The sequence below is a fragment of the Cupressus sempervirens genome, chromosome 7 (assembly GCF_028749045.1).
Source record: "Cupressus sempervirens isolate cs-2001-9-10 chromosome 7, ASM2874904v1, whole genome shotgun sequence".
Lineage (NCBI taxonomy): Eukaryota > Viridiplantae > Streptophyta > Pinopsida > Cupressales > Cupressaceae > Cupressus > Cupressus sempervirens.
Window position 1 is genome coordinate 471,550,661 of NC_143124.1, and position 15,243 is coordinate 471,565,903.

General features: G+C 33.9%; 1 pseudogene; it reads left to right on the forward strand.

Moving 5' to 3' along the window:
- Positions 1-14,653, forward strand: part of LOC149547587 (dynamin-related protein 4C-like) — a 28,275-nt pseudogene extending 13,622 nt beyond the window's left edge.
- Positions 14,654-15,243: the final 590 nt, after the last annotated feature.

Sequence of the window (15,243 nt, forward strand, 5' to 3'; positions counted from 1 at the left end):
GATGTCCTTGATACTACATGGATTCACTTCTTTGAGATGTGTTTAGTGGATTGGTTATAGATTTGACATTATCTTTTGCAGTGAGAGCTTCTTGGTAAATATGTGGCAGGTATTGCTCTTGAGGCTTGTGATTGCAGGTTGCAGATTGGATATGTCAGTGATATGAGATTCACTTGTTATACCTTTGAGGTATGGATAGTTGGATGGTTTTGGCACTTGGTGTGGGTGCTATTTCAGCTATGGATATTTTGACAACTACGAATACATGTGATTACCTTTGGATCAAATTTTTTTGTGCTTGAAATTTTAGTTGGTACAGGATTTTATGATCTTCTAATGTGACAGGTTGGGTGGTTTTCTCTTTGGATGGCTTCTATGTATGTCCAGTGGGAGTGGCATAATAGGAGGTGAGATCATTCATGTTCGAGATGCTGGATACTTTGATTTTGTTGTGGGTACCAGGATGGAGCACTTGGTGTATTTTGATCCATGATGGTGAATGTGCTAGGAGGGATTGTTCCCCTGTTCATTTATGTCGCTACGGATTGACCCTATGCAATGTATACAACAAGTGGGAGATTGTTGAGATAATGGGTGTTGCACACATTGCATAATATTTTTATTTTATGATTTTATTTTATTATGTAATGTTGTGCCTAGATGGACGTGCAACATGTAAAGATTCCCATGGAATATTCTTGATGAGTTGTATTGTAACATTGTGATAATATTTCATGTAATTATTTAATATTGGGGAAAAGAATTAAATGCCCAATATTAAATGTGGGGTCAGTGGGTTAGGTAGCACATGGTTTTAGCACATGGTTTATGTAATACCACTTGGTAGTTTTGTGGGACTTGCTACTGTATAAGCAGCCACAAGGGTAGTTGTTGTAGAGAGAGAGATAGAGAGAGTGACAAGGAGAAGACAAAAGGCAAGAGTCGAGCAGGACAAGGCTTGACAAGTTAGCCAAGGGAGCATTTGTGAAGGTTGGAAGCATGGCATGGGACGTGTGGATTCATGCTTGTTCACATAGTTTTCTCGATTGTGGCTATGGCCATGAAGGCTTCCATGGTTGTATGGCAATGGTATTTTTGCTTAATAATACATGGTGATGGATGCTTTTGGAGACTGGGTTTTTCCCTCAATGAGGGTTTCCCAGGGCATATCTTGTGTCACAATTTTGTGGGTATGTTGTCTATTCTCTTGCATGTGGATTTTAATTCCGTGTTTATTTCATATTTATTATGGGTTATGTGGAAACAATTATATTTTTTATTGCCAAGTTTCCTTACAAGTGGTATCAGAGCCTGGTTTTGGCCTGGTCATGGGTTCAAATCTCCCTGGTGCCTTCCTGACCTGTGTAAGCACCTGGTATGCGTGTCGAGGGGGAGATTTTTGGGTGATGCGACGTGCTCCCCTGCCCATAGGTGGTTAATTATGTGGTGTTCCATGTTCACTAACAGTCATGGCTTTTGGTGCAACGGCAAGTGGGCCCAACAAAGCCAACATGCCAGTATGTAAGGAAGGAGTACCACCACCCAAGGAATTTTGAAGGCAAACCTATAGGCCCCTATTATTAATTTTTTTCATCATGTGGAGGTCAACCCTAATTTGTATGGTTGGATGTAGCTTTAGAAGGTTGTTATTTAGTACTATATTATATTTTAGAATAGTTAGAATACTATCTTGGAATCTTAGGGTGTGAATAGTCACTTGAAGTAGCATATGTTGAAGAGTTCTCTTTAGGATATCAAAGTGGATATTCTTCTCATATAGGAAACTAAAATTAATAGAGATATTATGGAAAAGGAAGTGAATTTTTTTTGGCCAGATGTCTCTTGGGTATCCCAATATTCTCAATGAGCTTTGAGAGGTTGAGATGTCATCTAGAATGTGAGTAATTTTTTATGTACTCTCCTCAATTTCTCTAGTAACACAATTATTACTATGTTCCATGATCTTTCTTCTAGATGCTTATGGAATTTAGTTTATGTTTATGCCTTAAATAACGAAGGACAAATAAAAATTCAATGGAACAGCCTTGTGAATCTTATCAATACTAGCAACTCTAAGGCTCCATTTGGTTCATGGAAGATGATAGGAATTGGATTTTTTGAAATTTGGATTTGAAAATATTTTTGTTTGTATAAAAATTGGAAAAATGGAATTAGAATACTAAACTTCTAATTTTGTGTCAAAACCAAGCTTTCAGTCTTCCTACTAGAAAGTAGGAATCAAAAATCAAAACATGGTAATTTTTTTTGAGGAGTGTAAAAATAATAGATTGGAATACTTTTTGAAGTCTACCTACAACTTCGTGCTTGTACATAAAAATGTGTCTTCTCATTCATCTTTTGATTCAAACAAACAGTTCAAGTAAAATCCCAAAAATAGTAATGAAATTTTTCAAAACCTTGATATGGCTAAATTGAGAATTGTAGAAATCTCAATTTTTAAAATTAAAAAAACCAAATGAACCCTAAATGGGTGGTAATTGGTGATTTAAATTCTCCCTTCCATCCTTCTAAAAATATTTGTGGCACTAAAGACTTCTCAAAAAGTATGCAGTATTTAGGATAATTATTTCTAGATTTGGGCCTCAATGATATAGATCTAAGAGGGGGTAATTTTACTCGAGATAGCCTTATCCATGTTATACTTGACATGAAATCTCTCTCTTCAAACTAGACTAATACAAATGATGTTTTTTTCCCAAAAGCCAAACCCTAACTAGGTCAGATCATAATGCTCTTCTCCTAGAATGGACAATTGGTAAGAGGGTCATTGGTCCCTTTAGATTTTAGAATATGTGGCTTTCTAATCACAACCTAAGAGATTTTATTATTTCTTGGTGGAATAAGCTAGTTAAGTCTTCCTTGATAATTAACATTGAGTTGAATCTGAGGGAAGTAAGGGTTAAAGTTAGAAAGTAGAACAAGATTTCCTTAGGAAACATCTTTGATACTAAAAGGACCTTAGAGAGAAAGTTTACAAAGGTTCAAGGGCTTTTAAAAATAAATTATTCTCATTATTTCCTAAGGATGCAAGACAGGTTCCTCGGAGACAAATAGATAATAGATATCTATATCCATCCAAGAAGAGACTTTTGGAAACAAAAGTCCTATACAATGGCTAAATGAGGGAGACAAAAACACTCAGTTTTTCACCAAACTAAAATGAAATATAGAAGCAAAAATCATATTAGATGCCTTATTTTCTCTAATGGCATGCAGGTCAAAGAAGATGAAGATATCAACACCGAAGTTTTAAATTTTTTTTACTCATAATAGTCCTAGGGATCAAGGTTCAGATAACCCCAATGACCTCTTTTAGTGTATCCCCATATCTCTGATGGAGGAAGACAATGTTATGCCAACTTCTTGTATGAAAAAATAAGAAGTAAAAGTTGTTTCTTTTTATTTTCATTCTTTCAAATCCCAGGGTCTAGATGGGTTTCCTCCTACCTTCTTTCAATAGTATTGGGGTGTCATTAGGGAAAATGTTTTTAAGGTTATTTGCCACTTCTTTAGAATGGGTGTTACAAAAGAGTTAACCATCCAAAATTATATTTCCCTTTATCCTAAATCAAGAGACCCCTCCTCCATAAATGAATATAGGCCCATAAGCCTATGCAACACTACTCATAAGATTATTGCTAAAGTACCAGTGAACAAAATGAAACCTTTTTTTTGGATTAAATGGTCTCTAAATTTTAGAAAGGCTTTGTTGGAGGTAGAAACATAATGTATGATATTATATGTATTCATGAACTTATACACTCAATGAATTCTAATAATAAGGCATCGATTTCTCTCAAACTAGACATATCCAAAGCTTATGATAGAGCTAAATGGTTTTTATTGGAAAATTTAATAACTAGATTTGGGTTTAAAGGTAAATTTTACAAAATGATCATGAGTTGTGTGACCACCACTAAATAAATTATCTTGGTTAATGGTAATCCTATTGGTTTCTTTACTACAAGAAAGGGTTGAGGCAAGGTGACCTCCTTTCTCCTTATCTTTTTATCCTAGTGGCTAAACTTCTAGATAGGAACCTATCTAGACTTTTCCATGCTAATGTTATCTCAGGTATTAAGTAGCCTCTACACTTTCTCAATCTACCCATCAATAGTTTTTGGATGACACAGTTCTCGTTGGAGAAGCTTTTCTATAGGAAGTTGCTACTTGGAAAACTTTACTAAATGAATATTGCTATATTGGGATAGAATATTAGCTTTCATAAAAGTAAACTATTCTTCTTTAACACTAGTGGAGAGGTCCAGCTGAGTATTTTGATACTTCTAGGATGTAGTATTGCTACCATGCTTGATAATTATCTTGGTCACCCTTTATCTCTGGTTGAATCATGCCAACCTTACTCAAATAGCATTATTGAGAAACTCCAAAGAATATTAGCCCATTGGAAAGGAAAACTTCTAATTATGGGAAGGATACTTCTTCTCTTAAAAGCATGCTTGCAAAGTATTATTGATTATTTTATGAATTTTTCCTTATGCCTACTAAGGTGGATGACACCATTGAAATTTTTTAAAAAGATCTTCCTCTGGTCTGGAACAAAAGATAAAAGGAAAACATCCCTCATCAACTAGAATCAAGTTTTTAAACCTAAGAAGAAAGGTGGTCTAGGGATTAGAAATTGCAGGAAGATGAATAAAGCATTACTTGAAAAGTTGGTTTGGATGGTCTTGGAGGGTTCAAAATATTAGACAAATATCATTAGAGCTAAATACTTGGAAAATGGATCATCTTTCTAACTCTTATCAGTGGAATTTTTTAATGAAACCTCTACTTTATGGAAAAACTTTATGAAATCCATGGGGATTGTTTAGAGAGGAGGCAAGAAAAATATTCAGAATGGAAGAAATGCTCTATTATAGTATGACTCTTGAGCTAATGACACCCCACTTTGAGATTTGAGTTTTAACCAAGACCTTAAGAATTGGCTCACTACTAGTATAGCTATCAAACAAGAAAACTACTTTGTTTTGAGAAATGGAAAGGCTAGAGGGTTAAACCTAGAAAGTATTTAGCTAAGACAAAGGGAGGTAGGGAGAATTGCAGGCATTAGAAGAGAGGAAATTTGTTCTCTAAAAGGTTGGCTTCCATATCCTTCTCTATTTTTTCAACATGAAGGAGGAAAAATGGATTTGGAAACATAATAGCAATAGACTCTTCTTGGTTAATTCTGCTTATGCCATGATGGAGCAAGTGGAAGAAAACACACATTTCTAGAAAGAGGTATGGATTATTAACCTTGTCCTAAGATTAATTTTTGGTGGGTAATTTCTCATAAGAAGATCTTGACTTTAGATAACCTTAACAAAATTTCATTCAATTTAGCTAATAGATCTTATTTAAGTGACAAGGATGTTGAAACTATAGACCACTTATTCATTCACTATTCTTCACTAGAGAACTTTGGATCCTTTTTTGGTAGGACATCAAGGTTAATATAGTGATGTCAAGATTGATCAAACTTCATATACTTAAATGGAGAAAATCCTTTAGACTCCGCCATGTTCTTAACAAACTTTAGCTTCTTATTCCTCCCATTATAGACTAGTCTGTTTTAAAGGAAAGAAACAAAAAAAATATTTAGATGAGAGAAAAAATGGAAATTCTCCCCATTTTCTGTATTACTAAGAGAATTATTAGGGAAATCATTAATAATGAAAGCTTCCTCAAATAGAATTTCTATCTTGGATTGATGGACTTAAGAATCAAACAAAAATGGAATGTAATACAAAGCTTGATAAATTTAAATTTGAATAACATATGAAAAAGAAAATATCTTAAATGGAAATCTCCAAAGGAAGATTGGATTAAGTGTAATCTAGATGGTTTCTCAAAGGAAACCCATGCTTAGCTAGGGTAAGTGGTATCATAAGAAATAGAAATGCTTTTCTTATTACAGGATTTGCTAAGAACCTTGAATTTAACTTGAATAACTATCCTAAGGGAGTTGCTATGTGGTATTGAATTAAACTCTTAAAGTATTATGGAGTTGTAAATATAGAAATGGAAGGGACTCAAAACTCATCACCTGTGTCCTTTGAAATAAGGCTAGCTTCCTTTGGCACATCTAGAGTCTCATGTGTGACTATAAAAGATGCCTCGGTATTTTCACAATGTTAGAATCTAACATACCTTAATAAAAAGAAAAAAAATTATGGGCTATATGGCTAATTGGATTCTTAATATTCAGAATTTGAGACACGTTTCTAATTTTGAATTCCCAAAGGAGCTTAAAACTATAGTATTAAGTGATCAAAGGTATGCTTAAGTGAAAAAGAGATATGATGGAAAAGAGTACTCTTCTGCCATCAATGGTAGTGTTAAAGGAAATCAAAGGTTTTTTGTCTTCATTTTATCATTAAATATCTTGAGGATATCAAAATTCATAAGAAGTCCTAATAAAGTATTGAGAGGGAGGCAAGAATTATTATTTTCTAACTACCAATCTTCATAAAGTTTGTATTGATAAAACTAGTGAAGCCGCCTTTATCATATTAATCATGAAACTTTTTGCATATAAAGTTATAATGTTGAAGACTATGACACATTATATTTCAATCATTTCCAAAGCTAAGAATATCTCAGTGAATCACTAAAAGTACATCCCCTATTTATGGAAGAGGGAATGTGGCATAGTGTACTATAATGACCCTTATCATTTAAAAGGCCCAAAAGTTGTTAGATTCAAAGTCAAAGCTCTCTCGATAATACTTAAAGCTTGTGTGACAAGTACAATCTCTTTTAAAAGCAATTTGAAAGAAAATCTTTACTACCTTTCTCATTTTATTCATTGTCTCTCTACTATTATAAACTCTTACTATCTAGTTTTCTTAGGTGGTTCAAGGAGGAAAGTTATAATGTAGAAAGACATTGTCAATCAAGGTACTATAAGGTTTAACAGTCTTCTTCAAAAAGGTTTAACAATCCTCTTTTTGAAGAATCGTTACCTTTTGAAAAGGAATATACTATGGGCTCCTTAGAAGTGAGCTGAATTGAGAATTTATAAATTTTTGTTGGATAATGAGGAAATATGGAACTACTTTGTGAGGGTGGGGATGATTAGTTACATTACAAAAATGAAAGTTCATAATTCCATGTTTTCTACTAAGTTTTCTAACTGTTGGTATAGAGATGAGGTCACCATTGGTAGTGTTAAGTTTGTTGTGACACCCCAGCTGATTGGTGAGGCAATAGGCATGAAATTCAAAGGAGATGAGGTTGAGAGGAAGGGGATAGGAGATTATAGTAAATTCAAGTATAAGTTTTTTGAAGGCACATAACAATTAGATTAAGTCTGAAAGCAAGTATGATCATACTTCCCTCCCTTCACCACTTTGGTATTGTTTTCCTTTGGTTTATGTGTTACTTTACCTTGGAAGTTAGTTTATCACTTATCATAGTTACAACTTCTCACTTTTTAATATGTAAAGACATGGTTAAAAGACTATCATTCCTTTTTTTTTGTACCCTCCTTGGTCAATAGTATTAAAAAAGGACAACCCACCCATACTCTAGGGTTTGATTTTTTATCTCTACCACCATGTGTTTTCCAATCACCTAGGTTTTGGTAGGTGTCTTACTAGTAAAGAGAGCTCTCTAGAGCCCCCTACAAACTCAGTTCTAATTCAAGAAAGTATGCTATAAAATCACTTATAAGCCCTTCCTATTAAGCCTAGAGATTTTAGTAATCCCAAGAAAAAACACAAAAAATCCTAATGGAAAAATCAAATCTCTATAAGATTCTTTACTATTGGAAACCCTAGCTAAACATAAAAAAGGATTCCAACAAAACTAGCCCAGTCAAAACCCCTAAGAAGAGAAAAATCCAAAAGGAAATTCTAGCTAAACATAAAAAAGGATTCCAACAAAACTAGCCTAGTTAGAACCCCAAAGAAGAGAAAAATCCAAAGGGAAATTCTTGAGGTGGATAAACAAGAATAACAAAAGTCTGACAAGGATGAAGGAGATGAGAAATTGAGGGATCAAGATTATCCTATAGATTAGAAAGTAGATTAGAAAGATTAATGGTTTAAAAAGATTAACAAAAAGAAGGAAGAAAGTAGAGAGAAAACCCAGGATGAAAATGAAGAGGATAACTATTGTAGTAAGGTCAAAAAAATTCTAGAGAAGCCAAGAATAGCACCACTGAAGATGAATTTGAAGCCAAAGTGGATGGGAAAGAGTAAGAGGAGGTTAATCAGGAGTCCTCCAAAGCTTGTATTGAGGTTGTTATAGGGCATGATGTTGAGGTCCCCAATGTCGACAACCATGTTGAGAAGCCAATAAAATCCCCAAATAATATGATAACTAATGAGGAAAGTAAGGATAAAAAGATCAAAAAGGACTTGGAAGATTATATCAAGGTCCTGAATGAAAAGGTGGCATCTCTGAAAACAAGTTTGATAATGATAATACTACTATTCAGCTTGGTGTGGCCAACTTGACTATATACATGATCCAAAAAGAGATAATAAGGAAGGTCATCTTTGGAACAATCATAGGTCATAGTAAACTCAAGAAAGTTTGCATGTATAACAAAAATGTTCATGTGGAAATGAAGAGCATGAAGGATGTTCACAAGTGGATAGAGGATCTTAGGTACCTGGTCAAGGAACGGGAGAACATAAAATAGGCCTAGCCTTTCCACACCTTGGCTTTCCTTTTTTGCCTCTTTAATGATCAATACATTTACTATTGTACTTTTATAGGTTATTATGCTCCTGCTTGTAATTTTGGGACATAGTTTACATATTGTTATGTTTAAACTAGTTTATGTTAATTCCTAGTATCTCAAGACTCGGTTATCTTTTGTGATTATCACAAAGTTTATGCTAATAAGTTAGACTCTAGTATTAGTAGTACTTACTCTGGATTTTTATTAAGTTTTGGTTTGTGGAGGTTCTCTAATTGTTTGTATTAGTGATATGGTCTTTTCTTTCACTTGGTTGTATTGGACTAGAGAAGACAAGTTCTTTGTTCTTTCTCTTCCTGGGGTTCAAGATCTTTTCCATGCGTCCTTCAATCAAAAACATTTTCAATAAGGTTTTAGTTTTATATTAGTGTATAATATTTTTTAAATAATATAATATGAATAAAAAATATTATAAATATGAGTCATAATATGACATATATTTATTTTCATGTATATTTAAAAACTCAATAGTTTTATTATATATTAATTATGCATTAATAAAAAAACTATTTTATTATAATAATGAATATTATAGAAATAATTTGATATTTAAGATATTAAAGTAAAATGATTCAATATTTTTTTAGATAATTCATGTACTTAATAGTATAATTAATATTTTAACTCTAAATAAAATGTATAATAAATTACTTATATTAAACTAAAATGTTCTAATGGTTATATTTAAGTTTGAATTTTATAATTATCATTCTTTAAAGTAAATACATTATTATATATTAAATATAATTTTAACAATAAGATATAACATATTTATTAAATTAAAACTAAAATTATATTTCAATTAATTTATAAATTTCTATATATTATTACTTCTACCTAGTTTTTCTTATAAAGGAAAGTACTTAGTCGAACACTTTTCTAATCTAACTTTAAATTAATCCTCATCTAAAATAATTATAATCCTCCCCTACTAACTCCAAATCCTTCCTTCCCAACTCTAATCTTGACATTGGGCTTAACTCTAAGATCTGACACCCCACTTTGAAATCTAAATTTTATCCAAGACCTTAAGAACTGGCTCACGAATACTATAGGTATCAAATAGGAAAACTACTTTGTTTTGAGAAGTGGAAAGGTTGGATGGTTAGACCTAGAAAGTATTTAGCTAAGACAAAGGGAGGCAAGGAGAATTTTAGGCATTAGAAGAGATGAATTGTGTTCTCTAGATGGTTGGCTTCCATATCCTTCTCTATTTTTATATCATGAAGGAGGAAAAATGCATTTGGAAACATAATAGGAATGGACTCTTCTTGGTCAAGTCTGCTTATGCCATGATGGAGCTAGTGGAAGAAAAGACTCATTTCTAGAAAGAGGTATGGATTACTAACCTCCTCCTAATATTAATTTCTTTTGGTGGGTAATTTCTCATGAGAAGATCTTGACTTTAGATAACCTTGACAAAAGATAGTTCAATATAGCTTATAGATCTTCTTTAAGTGAGAATGATGTTGAAATTGTAAAGCACTTATTCATTCTCTATTCCTTCACTAGAGAAATTTGGAGCCTTATTTTGCATGACATCAAGGTTAATATAGTGATATTGAGCTTGATCAAACTTCATATACTTCAATGGAGAAAATCCTGTAGACTCTTCCATGTTCTTGACAACCTCTGGCTTATTGTTCCTCCCATTATAGCCTGTTCTATTTGGAAGGAAAGAAACAACAATATATTTAGAGAAGAAAAAAATGGAAGTTCTCCCCATTTTTTGTATTACTAATAGAATTATAATCCAAAAAATTAGTAATGAAAGCTTCCTCAAATGAAAGTTCTATCTTGGATTAATGGACTTAAAATCACATAAACATGGAATGTCATACAAAGCTTGATAAATTTATACTAGAATAACATCTGGAAAAGAAAACAGTGTAACTAGAAACCTCCCAAGGAAGATTGGATTAAGTGTAATGTAGATGGTTTCTCTAAAGAAACCCAGGCTTAGCTAGAGTAGGTTCTATTATAAGAAATAGAAATCATCTTCTTATCATGGGATTTGCTAAGAACCTTGGATTTAACTCTAATAACTATGCTAAGGGAGTTGCTATGTGGTATTGAGTTAAACTCTTACAAGAGTATGGAGTTAAAAATATAGAAATGGAAGGGGACTCAAAACTCATTAGCGATGTCCTTTTAAATAAGGCTAGCTTCCCTTGGCATGAGTGACTATAAAAGATGCCTCTGGTATTTTTCACAATGTTAGAATCTAACATACCTTAAGAGAAGGAAACAAAATACTGGACTATATGGACAATTGGATTCTTAATAGTCAAAATTTGGGACATGTTTCTAATTTTGAATTACCAAAGGAGCTTAAAACTATAGTATTATGTGATCAAAGGTATGCTTCACTGAAAAAGAGATATGATGAAAAAGAGCACTCTTCTACCATCAATAGTAGTGTAAAAGGAAATAAAAAAAATTTCATGATTTTGTCATGTTAAATATCTCAAGGATGTTAAAATTCATAAGAAGTCCCAATAAAGTGTTCAGAGGGAGCCAAGAATTATTATTTTCTAACTACCGATCTTCATAAAGTTTGCATTGATAAAATTAGCGAAGCCACCTTTTTCAGATTAATCATGAAATTTTTTGCATATAAAGTTATAATGTTGAAGACTATGACACATTATATTTCAATCATTTCCAAAGCTAATAACATCTCAGTGAATCATCAAAAGTGCATCCCCTATTTATGGAAGAGGGAATGTGGCATAGTGTATTATAATGACCCTTATCATTTTAAGGGCACAAAAGCTGCAAGTTATAAAGTCAAGGCTCTCTTGATAATACATAAAGCTTGTGTGACAAGTACAATCTCTTTTAGAAGCAATTTGAAAGAAAATCTTTATTACCATCTCATTTTGTTCATTGTCTCCCTACTAATATAAACTTATACTATCTAGTTTTCTTAGGTGGTTCAAGGAGGAAAGTTATAATTTAGAAAGACATTGTCATTCAAGGTACTATTAGGTTTAACACTCCTCTTTTTGAAGAATGTTGGAAATGATTGAAAAGATCCTTGAATGAAGAATGATGGAACTAGTAAAGAATGTTTTCAATCATTGTTTTGTCATTGATGTCAAACTTGCTAACTACAAGGATGACAATTGCTTAAGTGATCCAAATACTATCAATTAGTTGATTGACAAGGAGGTGTTAATCAATAAGGTGTAACTAGAGCACCTAGGAGAAAGGTTGAAGTTATGTTGTTGTAATGAAGTGTAAGGATCGGATAAGATAGTGATGAAATAGTGTATTGATGGCATACTCCAAGACACAGGGGATGGACACACTCAGATATATTCAAAGTGCAAAGTCTAACTAAGTTATTTGCAAAGCCTAAACTATGTTCATATGTGAGTGGCAAGTAAGCTAGTTGAAGCCAAGAAAAATATCAGTGGGAGCCAAGCTAAGTTCAATTTCAGTGTGTGTCAAGCAATCCTTCAGGTGCTAAGCAAGTTCCCAATAACACGGGAAATCCTTTAGGAGTTGAGCATCAGGAAAAGGTAGTGGATGCCGAGTAAGTCTTCAAGTGCTGACAAAAGTAGTAAATCCTCAAGTGCCAAGCAAAGCAGAAATGCTACAGGTGTCAAGCACCAGTAAAACAACAACAGAAGCTGAGCAACCCAATTAATGCCAAGCATCAGTAAACCAATGATGCCAAGTTGTTGCATTATTGATAAGTCAAAAGATTTGCTAGCTTAGAAACAACAAGTTTGTTATATTGAATTTTGTGAATCAATTGAATGATAAGAATGATGAGTAGATGTCACAAAGTTTCATGTAAGCCATGCAAATCAGTTTTGAGTGAATAACTGATGAATTTATCATGAAGTTTTTGAAAGAAATAATTTGGAGGGAAAGCAAGATCATTTTCTCAAATCAGTTCAAATTAATGAGTAGGAAGATTTGAGTGGGAAATGAAGAACAAAAATTCTTTATAAGGAGGTACAAGCCAGAGATCAAAGTGGTGGTTGCATTAATAAGCCAAGAGAAGGCTAGTGAGAAGTGTCAAAGAAGAGGACATAAGTGAGGAGTAAGTACAGAGCATCAAGACTCTGAGTTGATCAAGTGACCATAGAGTGCATTGGAAAATTGAGTGGAAGAACTCAAGGAGACAGATCTTGAAGGGTGGACAAGCTGTCAGCACTGCAAGGAAGGAAAGTTAAGCAAGAAAAAGAATTGAAGAGTGATATGAAATCTGCAAGGTTAGAGTTGCAATCTATATTAGGTCAAAAACCTTTCTAATACTTTCTTACCATTGTATTAAACATTAAAATCCTACATTGCTAGGTTAGCTTAACGGCTAGGTGGATAAGCCTCATGAAAAGGATAGGAGATCCCCAGGAGAAGGACAAGAGATCCTTAGGAGAAGGATAGGAGATCCTTAGAGAGGGATAAAAGATTCTTTTGAGAAGGTGACTGAAAATCTAATGGATTTGGGTGGGCCTAACATCTCTATGTAAATCCTTTAATAGGGTGACATTCCAAGTTGAATGATCATAAGTCCAATAACAGAGCACACTCCTAATAGGGTGTAGAAATCCTTTAATAGGGTCACATTTAATAGTGTGTTGTAGCCTTTAATAGGGCAGGCCTTTAATAGGGCATCACTTCAGAAGAGTGAGAAAAGAAGGTAGCATGTTACTGGTGGTTTTCTCAAATTGAATTTCCACATAAATCTTTGTGTTATGTGTTGATTCTTTGTGTTTCATTACTGCATATTGATTTATAGTAGCTTGCTAAGATAAAGTATTAAAGCTTGGATGAATAATAGAATGCATGGGCCTATTACAGTTTTGTTAAAATTTTGAATTGGAAATTATTGGACCTTGAATAACTGATTCACCCCGCCCCCGCCCCCCCCATCCTCTCAATTATTCTAAAAAATTCTAAAAAATAATCCTAGCCTTGTGAAAAGGATTATACTATAGGGGTCCTTAGTGTTAGAGTAAATAATTAATTATTAATAATTTATTCTATTTACTTAAGCTTACTTAGGTAAATGCATTTCATTTATTAGTTGTAGTCTAAGAGTTTGTTATAAGTTGTTGACAATATGGAAGTTTTTTCTCTCCTAAATCATACTTATCCTCTCACATTGTTTGAGGACTTTCCACCTCATGTGGATGTATGCTTAGTTGTCACACTTATCTCTTAGCATCTTCTAGCTTCTTCTAGGAGATTCCTTGAGCTCTTTATATCCAAGCTCTCTCATTGTATTTCATAAGACATGAAGACATTTTCCATATTGTAAATACATATTTTCTTGTGTTTTCATATTGTGTCTCTCATGTCCATTTAGGGTTTTTCCCTAGCTCCTCACTCTCCCCTTCTTAGCTTCCCTTTGATAGGTCTTTTTCATTTAGGTGATCCTAGGCATCTTCAAAGTTGGCTTTCATCAACTCCAACATGGTATTTGAGCCCTCCTGTTGCTGCCTTGTTGAAGGAATTTTCAAGCCATGATTTGAAGGCACAAACCCTAGTTTGTTTGTGCAATTTTTCTTCAAATTGAGGGAACAAAAATTTTTTGGAGCACTTTGGGCCCAAATAGACACCACCATTGGATTCAAAAGGCATTTTTCAGCTAGGATCCATATAAAACTTTTTGATTTAGGTGACAGGGCTCCAGGAGGCAAAAAAAATTAGTCCAGGCCCTTTCGTACGGTCATATGGATGATTTTGAATTTAAAAAATAAAAATCTGGGTCGCAGCCACCACCGCACCATCGTGGCCCCACTAGCACGCCGACTACTCCATTGTGAAGACGTCGTAGCTCAGCTGCTGCCGCTGGGCCTCCTTCCGGCCATTGCAGCCCAGTGGCACCACCTAATCCTACCTCCTTTGCCACCTATGAGAGCTCTGTCCAGTCCATGTCACCGCCAACTACATTGTTAGCAACAGCTCAACATCAATAGCCAGTGACTATAGCTAGTCCATGCATGACACGTGGTAGGTCTGCCATGTGGCACTCTGTTGCATGGCCCCTGCCACATCATCCTGTCTGCCACGTGGTGTCCACGTGGCTTCTTTTTTATGCTGATAGTTGCTTGGCCAAAAAATTTAGGCCAATGAATTGCTGACATCAGCATGATGTCATCACTACATCATCCTTCTTCTTGCACTCTCTAGGTTCTATTTTGGAGCTACTTATGGTTTTTTGGCCACAACTTTTCTATACAAAGGTATTTTTTTGATTTGAAAGAAGTGCTAAAAAGCTAGTTCCAAGATGGAGACATTGGTGTAGGTTTTTTTAGGTTTTGATGCAGTCTTTTACTATTTTTTTAGTCAAAGTTTGAAGTCCCTTTTTTGACTCCAGCAAGCTTTTCTTTTGCATCCCTTTGCCCTTTTTTGAAAACGTTATATTTCTGGAAAGCTAATTGTGTCTACTTTTCAGAAATGCTATCATTTCTTTCAGATTTTGCCCCATGCTCTTTCTATCATTATTTTGGCATTTTTGCTTCTTGGTGGATATCTTTAGTGTTTCA